Source organism: Vigna radiata, chromosome 1 (assembly GCF_000741045.1).
Source record: "Vigna radiata var. radiata cultivar VC1973A chromosome 1, Vradiata_ver6, whole genome shotgun sequence".
NCBI classification, from domain to species: Eukaryota; Viridiplantae; Streptophyta; class Magnoliopsida; order Fabales; family Fabaceae; genus Vigna; species Vigna radiata.
In genome coordinates, this window is record NC_028351.1 from 34,694,748 (window position 1) to 34,705,738 (window position 10,991).

At 34.4% G+C, this 10,991-nt stretch overlaps 1 pseudogene; it reads left to right on the forward strand.

The window, feature by feature from the left end:
* Positions 1-10,408: 10,408 nt before the first annotated feature.
* On the forward strand, positions 10,409-10,988 carry LOC106762407 (annotated as a pseudogene).
* The last annotated feature ends 3 nt before the right edge of the window (positions 10,989-10,991 follow it).

Consider the following 10,991-nt stretch of genomic DNA (forward strand, 5'->3'; position numbering starts at 1 on the left):
CTGCACAAATAAACATTAGAACATCCAAAATAATTTATGCAACTAAGAATCATATTTTAAGCATCTTTAATTCTCAAACCCAATAAATCCANTCCTCACAAATTCACTTTAAATCAATCATTTAAGCACAAGAATCTCATAAAAAATTTGAATTCTAAAACATAAATTTGGGCATAAATATGCACTCATCAGGCGGCTATGTAGAAACGCCATTCGAACGGCGGCATCCTAAACCGCAACACGAATGGCGGTTAACTATGTTTATTTGAAATCTTTAACTAACCTAGGCGAGCTCTCTCTTCTTCCTCCTCTTCCAATGTCCACAGCACCACCAACAAGTATTACTGTAACACCCCGACTTTTTCTGATGTTACGGGTTTGCAAAAGCTTTTAAAAATTTAACTCAGATACTGTTGCGGAATACGAATTGTATAAAAGCTTTTATTTATAACAAAAACTTCAAAAAAATCAAACGTAACTACAAAGTGTTCATAAAATTTCACTACAAAACTAATAGTGTTGAAATTCAAATCCCATAGTTCTCCCACGTATCTCACCGCTCAAGTTCGCCTTAGTTACACCTGAAACAACTTCTACTCCCGTAAAATACGATCATCGTAGGTGGAAACCACAACCACAAACATGCAAGGGTGAGCTAACGTAAACAAGTCATCAAAACAATTCAATAACAACTACACTATCAGAAATCAAAGTCACCCGCATATAATCGTACAATCATTTCATCAAATAACTGAATCACACCCATAAAGTGTCACCCCCCACCACCCTCTTACAGAGCTTCACCGGGCCAGTACACTTTACCAACTCTTACACCATAACATTTTCCACCACTCTCTAAAAGGCTTCACCGGCAAGTACACCACTTCCCACCACTCTCTTAGAGCTTCCCCGGGCAAGTATATGCTTTCCATCACCCTCTTGGGCTTCACCGGACAAGTATACACCCCCCACCACTATATTCTCAGAGAGCTTCACCGGGCAAGTACCAGTGCTACTTCCACCACACTTCCAAGAAAGCTTCACCAGGCATCATAAATATAACTCAGTTTTACGAGAAATTAACAACACTATATTTACATAACCAAGCTACAAACTTGTATGTGATAAACATTCTCGAACAATAATAAAACCATCCTTAAAATAATGAAAAGAAACCAAACCACTTAAAATAATAGCCACATATTAAACACACCATTTTTCTATTCCGTAACCAAAGTCGAGTCTATAAATTCATCACCTGCGGCATACTAGGTATCTATTCATCCTTGCTTTCGTGAATTCATACATACATACATACATATATATATATATATATATATAATATGCCATAACTCATAAATCCATGCATCATTTATATCTCACGAAAATAAACCCCTACGTCAACTATCACGTGAACCCCAACCTAATATATATAAGAATGTAATATATTTTAACATGCAAACCTTAATTCACATGAAACCCTAACCTTATATATACTAAAAAAAAAACACCAGAGATGGACCCACACCTTTCAATGCATATATAAAGGATCTATATTATAACAATATAACATAATTTACGTAATCCAACTTTGTTATATAATATAACTTACTATATTATATAATATAAATATATATAAATTTAAAACTATAGCCCTGCGAGAATTTTCATTCATCACCCAGACTTCTATCTAAAAGAGAATTCCCATGCAAGACCTACCTCTCCTCTGCCTTAATCCACTAAACCTCTATTTTTCTTTGCAACCCTGGTTCTCTCTCTCTGTTCTTTATTTTCTTCATTGTAAAACCCTAAAACTCTACCCAGCTTCCTCTCCAAGACTGAGGTCCATGCTCACTACTCTCACTGACTCCTCCTTTTTACCTCTAAAGAAGCACCACCCATATTCTAACGCACCTCTAGGTCACCAAACTCTCTTCACATTCTATTCTTCTTCATTCTGATATACCTAATGCAAGTTTGATAACCCATATCAGCTTAAAACCCTGATTTCTGTTTCAACAACGCCAATACCAATACTTGCTCACCCGAATCTACCCCGCTGTTATAAGTAAAAACCAAAACCCATCTCCATATGCATATAACGCAATACACACCAAAGTTCCATGCATACAAACACTATCCAACATGAGTATCAATCCAGAATATCCACAATATCCAACGTTAAAAGCAATAAATCACAAACCCTACCGATACCCAACAACATTCATAAATATACATATGTTAACTCCCCTTACCTTTTTGGGTTTAAACCTCCAACGTTTCCAACTTCAAAGTTACGTAGCGAGAAGCTTTTCCCTCGTGACAATGCTTCTCCTTCTTGTGGCAGCGTCTCTCCCTCTTCTCCAATGCTTCAAGATTGTGTCCAGATGAATACTAGGGTTTTTCTTTTCCCTCTCCCCTATCTAACGTGTTATACTACCAATTCTAACTTAACCACCCTTAACTCCCTCATAACTGGGCCTAACATTTGGGCTCTAACTTTTGTTAACATACCCAACCAGTGTTAGTTACCTATTAAACTCCTCCACTAACTAATATTTCCCACTTAAAAAAAATAAAAGGAATAACTCCCCTGGTAAAACACATAGTGGAAACCCTCCCACTGCAACACGTTCATACATAAAAATATAAACAGAAACCACTGCATCCAAATAAAAACTCTCATCAATCCACCACTTTCTCTCTCTCTTCAAAACTAAAATTCATTTACGTAGATTTATAGTATTCTCTCTCTACAATTAATTCTTCCCAAGCTTTTCTCTTTCTGCAATTAATCCTTCCAGTCAAACTCCTTCTCTCCAGAGGCAACCAACAGACAACCACCAATCCAACTCATTTTCATTGATATGGTACTGCAAATATTACTATTTCATATATTTCACACATTTTCAAGATTAGTCAAAACAATTACAATTAATTTTTTATCTACTTCTTCAACACTTTTTAATTCACAAAAACACAATCACAATAATTTATCTTAATATAAATAAATAAAAATTTGATTTTTTTTTTATTTTCCACGGGTCTTACAAATACCACCACCACGGATCACCACCACAGATAAGAATCACTAATGTATACCCTCTCAACTCAAAACAATCAAAGAGTAAAAGTGAGGTGAAGGAAATTCTAGTAAAAATGAAGTCAACAAAATGCTATTGTGAGTGATGGAAACCACGAATTGGGTGCATGTAGGTTAGGGTTTATACTCTCAGACAGGGTTGTTGGTAGTTAAGAAAATTGTTAGTGGTTAAGAAATCATTAAGTAATCATTAATTATGTTTTGACTTTATTAAATAAAAGAGAAATATATGTAAAATTGGAGGTATAGAAAGAAAGATGTGAGGTTTTACAGCTCGAGCTCGACAGCTTGACAACTCATCAACTCGAGCTTTGCAGCTACATAGCTTGAACTCAATAGGAGTTCGACATCACATTAAATGTTAATGAATTATCAAAGCCAACTTTTAATTGTGTTTATGGCATCGGCCCGACCAAAGGACAATACATGATTAATTATTTTATTCACAAAATCTGACCTTGGCAGGAATTCGACATCCTATTGAACATCAGTGAACCATCAAAACCAACTTAAAATGAGTTTATGATGTCAGTCTAACTAATGGCCGACGTCTAATTTATCATTTTATTCACAACAACATTATCGACCTTTTTTACATTGATACTTTTCTAGTCTTATCTTGAATTCTAAACGTTGTTAAAAGCCCGATTCGCCCTAATGTAAGGTAAAACACTTTAATAAAAGTGAAAATTGATAATATTTCATGTTAAAAGTTATTGATATTACTCATCCATCAAACTACTATAATTGATAATATCCCTTATATAAAATATAATAAATAAATAAGTGTAGTGTATGACTAATTTCACTTATCCCATCATGAATGTGAAAATATTTTAGTAAGAATTATAGAAACCTCTAAACTAAAACATTTAATGTATTGTCTTCTTTTTATGTGTTTTTTCTTTTTCATATCCCTCTTGTTCAACCTAATACTTAAAAGATGGTCTTTTTATCAACTAAATTTATAATACTTCTTTAATATTATTAAAAATAATTTAAATGTCTTAATAACAACATTAGAATTCATTAATTAAATATATATATATATATATATATATATATATATATATATATATATATATTTTGATGCAAAATACATATTATTTTGGGTTCTTTTGCCTCTCTACATGTGTCAAGCCGAGTCCTCAAGTCCAAATATCCTCGAGTATCGACTCTTTCTTCTGCGAACCCCACAATTTGTTCATTGAACGAAGCTATTATATCTTTAGACAAATCTATTTTTAAGAATGTTGTCCAGTATAAGATGTTGACCAAACTGCCTTGATTAATAACCACCTTACTAATAGTATAACGAGCTATCTCGGCTATGATGACCATGAGATCATCTTGATCGAGGTTAGTTGCGTGGAAGTATGCATCAATAAAGGTGATAGGTGGCATAGCTCGACGTTGTCTATCTACCATGTGAATTGTTTTCAAGCTTCTTAAGTGCTTCTTACGGGCTAAAGATGATGCCCCTCCTCTTGCAAAGCCTCAAGATATGGTATCGATACGCGCGCGAACTGACCTTTATCATTCATCACCATGACTACGGATCCCGTAGCGCCGTTTGCTTCGATTACGATACGACCGTTCGGGACTTTTATGCAGAGATTTTTCTCTAGGGAGACCTCCTACTCGAGCTTCCTCTACCTTTACATACTTTTGGAGATGGCCCACTCGAACGAGTCTTTCTATTTCATCCTTTAATATGTTGCATTCCTTTATAGTATGACCATGGCTCAGATGAAAATGGAATCTTTTTCTTTCGTCAATGTCTTTTGGTGAAAATTTCTTTTGAACTGTGAGAAGTTCGAGTCATACCAATATGTCTATTCAGTTTTGGCTTACTTCTTATTTGGTATGTAAAAAGTGGGTCATACCAATATGTCTATATGTCATGTTTAAAAAATGTAGATTAATTTACACTTAAGAAAATTATTAATCATGTATATTATCGAGAAGTTTAGTGTTGTCAAAATGGGTTAATATTATCGAGAAATTTAGTGTTGTCAAAATGGATTATCCATTTGGCTTACCAAAGATTGATCACTTAGTAAGTCAACCTAATCCAAAATACTTATTAGCGAGTTGAAAAAATTTGAACCTGGATCGGTCCATCACGGGTTTGTGGGTTAAATAAATTAGTTTGCCGACTCACTTAATTATAAGTTTTTTAAAAAAAAAATAACAAATTTTTTTTATTCAAATCTAAATAAAGGAGAAGGGTCTTAAATTAGATTTATGATCAATCAATTATAAGATTTCATTCACACAAAAATATCACAAAATTTTCTCAACAATATTTGTAATGGCTTCATATTGATTCATATTTTTTTTGCATAAAAATTGAGTTACTAAGTATAGACTTATAGATTTTTCATGTTTCCTAATTATTCCATACAAAAATAATTTCATACGAGCCTTTGTTTCAATATTTTGTAAAGTGTTCAATCTAACAAAAAAAAATACTTATTAGAAAAATTAGGTGGGTTGGTGAGTCAATCTCACTCACAACGGGTTCAACATGGGTGAATCGGGTTTTTGGTGAACCAGGTTCAAAATTAATCCATATTGAAATTTAATTTTTTTTTCAAGTTAACTAGACTCGAATCTGTGATAGACTAGATTGATTCACGAATTTCAATCGATTTTGACAGCATTAGGAAAAAGAAATAAAGTATTTTAACATTTTTTATAATCTAATTTTACCCTTTCTATGTAAAACATTTTGCCAATTGAAACCACAATCAAAGTAATAATAATGATGAAAAGACTAATAAATTAAAGTCAGACAAATTTGGGTGGATTACATCTCTTACTCTCTTTCTATCTCCCATATTATAAATGAGATCTTTAAAAATGTAGTGCAGTGTGTAGAGAAATTAATTACCAGACAGTATATTGGTGTGACGAAAGTATTGGTGACAACAACTCCTGATGAAGAGAATTGTATACAAATGCTTATATTTATCTATAATTGTATTTATTTCAATAAAACCCCATATCCAGTTTTCCTTAAATTATGAGAAAATGTCACAGAAACAAAGGAGGTCTCAGGTTCAAACTAAAAGGTTTAATAGTCAATTTTTTTCTCACTTTCGTTGACAAATTTCAATTTATTCCTTCATTTTAAAGTGTTTGAAATGGGTTCTCACTTTTAAAATTTTGAATTAAATTAGTCCCTTCCGTTAAATATAAGCAAACGGAGTTAATGGGTGATGATCTGGCAACACTTAATAGTTACATGTCATATGTGCGTCCTGGCGTGGTCCTGCTGGTGTGAATCTCTATTCAGAGAAGACGATTCCCTTCTCCATCTTCCACAATACCCTAACTTTCCTTTCTTATCTAAGAAAAATTTTCTTCTCTAAATCCATCAACTTCCAGAGACTTCCATCATCATCACCACCGTCGGCGCTGCCGCCGCCATCATCACCGTCATCATCATCTAATTCCCTTCAACCCATCGAAGAACTTCCTTCGAAGCTCCAAGACCCCGTCCACCTTTTCCGATCTGTTCATGATCCTAAGGCCAAATACGAACAACTCCTCTTCTATGGCAAAAACCTCAAACCCCTTGAGCCCCACTTCAAAACCAATGACAACAAGGTCCAAGGTTGCATCTCCACCGGGGGGTTCGTGCCGGTGCGTATGCGAACCCGGCCAGAATATCCGAGCCTGGATTGATTTTGATGGCCAGAATCTGCTGGTCAACGATTCAGGGCAAGCGTAGGTTAGGGTTTCAATTTGGGACTTTGGGGGTCCTCTTCTGGGGTTCTTAATTAGGAATTTCTTGTGTATTTGCAATTGCAATGAATGAAATTAGGGTTATGATTTTGATCTATTTCGTTTTGCGATTTGCGATGGTGAGATTTTCTGTTTTGAGTTTGGGTTTGGGAATTTTGTTTGATCTGCGTTTAGGTTTCTTTGAGAGCTTGGGTGAGGTCTATTGACTAGCGGCCCTGCTTCTTAAGCTCAAGCAACGCATCGACAATACCCTCGTCTTCATTTTGTTTGATCCTATTCGGATCTAGGTGGTCATCAATGACTTCTTGGAAGAACACATCCAAGGCCTTGAAAGTGTTTTCAAGACAGCCAAACAAGTCGGTGAGTTTATCGATCCACCCCAAGAACGAAATGTAATCCGAGACAAAGAAAGAAAGAAAGAACGAACATGCCTAGATAAAATGTCCATCATCTGTTTGACTTCAGATTTTCTCACATTGGAAAAGCTGGAGATCCATTTGGAGCTGAAGAAATGAACCACACAGATTTTTCTAATTTCTCTCCAGTAGTCGTTGAAGGGAGAGAAAATCATCTTTTGACTGTTGTATGTGAGTTTTAGAGGGCCAAGAGAGGGAAGCCTGGTGCAGACATCAATGTCATGGTGATCTATGTTTGATCTGCGTTTGATCATCAATGTCGTTGAAGGGAGAGAAAATCATCTCTTGGAATTTTGTTTCATCTGCCTTTGGGAATTTCGATTGATCTACATATAAATATTAAATTAAAAAACCCTATCATTTGTAATTACTTACGCATCATCACTCACAAATCAATACAGTGACACGATGCTTGTAACTGGTGCCACATCATCAATCTATTAATGTCGTTTGGTGAGACTTAATGGAATGGACAAAGTTGACACAACTTTTACAAAGTATGGACATATTACCAACACTTTTAAAATTGGGGACTGAATTGACATTAGGGAACGAAAGTGGAGACCAAAGAAGATATTAAACCAAACTGAAATATACAATTATACTCAAATCACTACTCATTAAATACAAGTCTATGCAAGATTACCAACACTGAAACATCCGTTAAAAAGACTTAGAAATATAGGTCGTGCCTTAATATGTATACATTAATTCAACTAACTAGTTTAGTTTTGAATGAGAATAGATTTTGTCGTATATGTATCCAAGATTATTTTAGCCTATATTTTTGGGTTATTACAAATGGATATGAATGCATTTCATCTACGTTCATAATGACTGATATCATATCGGTAACATCTTATTATGATATAAAGAATTGACTATGATTAGTAAAGTTTAAGAGTTATAAAACATATTAACATATCATTAAACAAGTTAATCAAAGTAATTATTTATGAGGTCCAACCAAAATTGGTAAAATCCCATAAACTTAGTATAAATGAAACTTTCAGAAGGTAATTTTAGTTTACACCTTCATTATCACAATATTTATTATCTTCTAATGCACACTACTAACTTGAGCGTCAAAGTGTTCTTTACAGATATATCTACTCTTAGATTGAGATGAAACTTGGGTTGGAGACTCAAGAGAGAAAAGAAGAGCTTCTTATGGATCTTTTGTAGTGTGTGGACATACTACATTAATGTGATGTTAGGTGGTGTATTGTGTGGATGTGATAAGTGTAGTGACTCCTGGAAAAGAAATACTATATTGATATAATGTTAGGTGGTGTATTGAGAAGGATTCTAAATATAGATTATCTTGACTCTGCTATTGTCAAATTCACATAAAGGAAGATATTTAGTTGTGAGAGTTGTAGAAGGTTCCTATCTAAAGCTTGATATGAGATTGAACCTCTGAAGATAAGAAATTTACCTATGTCATACTCAAAAGGGAATGATATCCCAATGAATCTATACTTACAATTCCTCAGAGGCAAGAGTGAGTTATAACAAGTGTGTAATCTATGGATTTTCTTAATAAAGTATACATTTGGAGATCAAGTTAAATTAGTCAACAATCTTTTCGTTTGCAGAAATTGTGTTTTTGTTTTGTCTTGTTTTTTGTTTAGGAAGGTGTGTTAGTGTATATATTGTTAACCAAAAATTAACAAATACATATATGTTTAGTAGGTGCTTATATAACAGTTTGAGGTATATACATAGTTACCTGAACATCCTTTGTATCTTTCGTCTTCTTTTTTTCTTCTCTCTGCTTCTTTTCTCTGTTACCCTATACAAAAGAGGTCTAGAAGACAAATACTAAATGGAAAACGTTTGTGAAGTGAAAAAAGACTATTTGCAGAATACCTTCAACTCTATAAATGCATTATAAATTGAAAATAAATTAAAATTTTAATTTGTTAATACACTACAAAAAAAGTTGTATTTAGCGGGNATTATTTTGGAGAGGTTATTAAAAACCCCCTCAAATAGACTTTATCTAGAATAATTCTAATAAGTTATCTAGAAGCCAACAATAGNGGAGGTTTTGATTTCTTTTTGAAGAGGTTGGTTACCTTAAAATTTAAAATGCTTTTTTTCCCGTTTCCCTCATTTATTTTAAGCATTCCCTCCCAAAATTTTACTTTTTCTTTCTCCAAATTTTAGGTTCTTCTTTTCTAGAATTATATCACAAAAAATCCAAAAGACTGAAACCCTTCATGCCTCAGCTTCTTCCTTGACCTTTCACTGTCTCAGTTTGCTCTTCATCCTTCACTGCCTCAGTTTGATCTAATGGCAACGTCAATAACCACTGTGCGCCTCCTCGGAATAACTTTCTCCTTTGCCCCTTTCTATCTCACACTCAACGCAACACCTAAACCCTAAGCTACCATTTTCAGCAATCCCACCGTTGTCAGCATCGTCGGTCCACTACTGCGTGCTCCTCCACTGCCAAATCCTCGTGAAGCAATGTACAAGAAGATACACGTTTCTGGTTCCTCTTCTTCGGTATGCATTGCAATATACTTGTTTTCCTTTAGTGTCTTAGGGTTTGTAGCTCTACTATCTTTAAGTGTCTACTGGCACAAGAAAAGAGTCAGAAAAGGTAATTTGTAGCTCTACTATCTTTAAGTGTCTATTGCTTTTTTACGTTTGACATCTTTCTATATGTTTTAATTTATTGCAAGCTTTTATCAGGAATTTTACCCGAGGTTCTCCAAGCTTCCACGAGGAGCCTCAGGAACCGTGCTCTGTTTTAGTTCAAATAAAAGAGAAAGGTGATAAGTAGAAATGGGTTTAAATGTCTGAAAGTGGTTGGGTTGTGTTTCTGCAGTAGGTTAGAGTAGTTATAGGAAAAAAAATGATGAACCTCTAAACTGAATGTGTCTATTNCAATGTTCTTGCTATTCATTTTTGTATTGCGAGTAGGATTGGTTTTATTATTAAGTTGTTAAATTGTTAAAAATGTGATTTTGGAAAAATAGGAGTACTCTGTGTTTTGGTTATTTTAGTTGGGTTTTATAATTGAGATGATAATAAGCTGGAAAATTAGAAGTAATGTATGCTTTGGATACAAAGAGGAAAATTGATCCTATGTTTGAGCTGGCATTGTTCCGGTTGGTATGAAATAATGGGTATGTTGATATTAATGGTATTGTGGCATTCTAAACACGAGAAGGATGATATATGAGGATGTTTTAGGTGGGTCTTGGTTATTAATGAGTATATGGAGTGGAAATTTATGGTGGTTATGTACATTTTTGTGGTTGGATTAAATATATAGTGGTGGATTACTGGGGCATGCCAACTTCATCCGCCATTCCTGCACTGCATGGAAAGGTTTCTTCTACTGTAGTTGCTGGGGGGGATGATTACTGCTGGGTCAAGAGATGGTGTTCAGTCACAAATTTGGCTACAGGTTGTTACATTATTAGGTATTACTTCTCTAAACTTTTGTTTTAATCTTCATCTTTTTGGTTAATTTTTAAGGACGAAAGAGAGCTTAAAAGACAAAGGCAGAAGCAGTCTAATAGAGAATCCGCATGTAGATCCAGGTTACGGAAGCAGGTGACAGAGAGTATAACTTTTTTCATTTTTCAGGTTGTAGGTCATAATTGTCAAATTTCAAACCTTTTTGTGTGTATTGTTCTCAGGCTGAATGCGATGAACTAGCTCAGCGTGCTCACGTTTTGAAAGAAGAAAATGCCACTCTC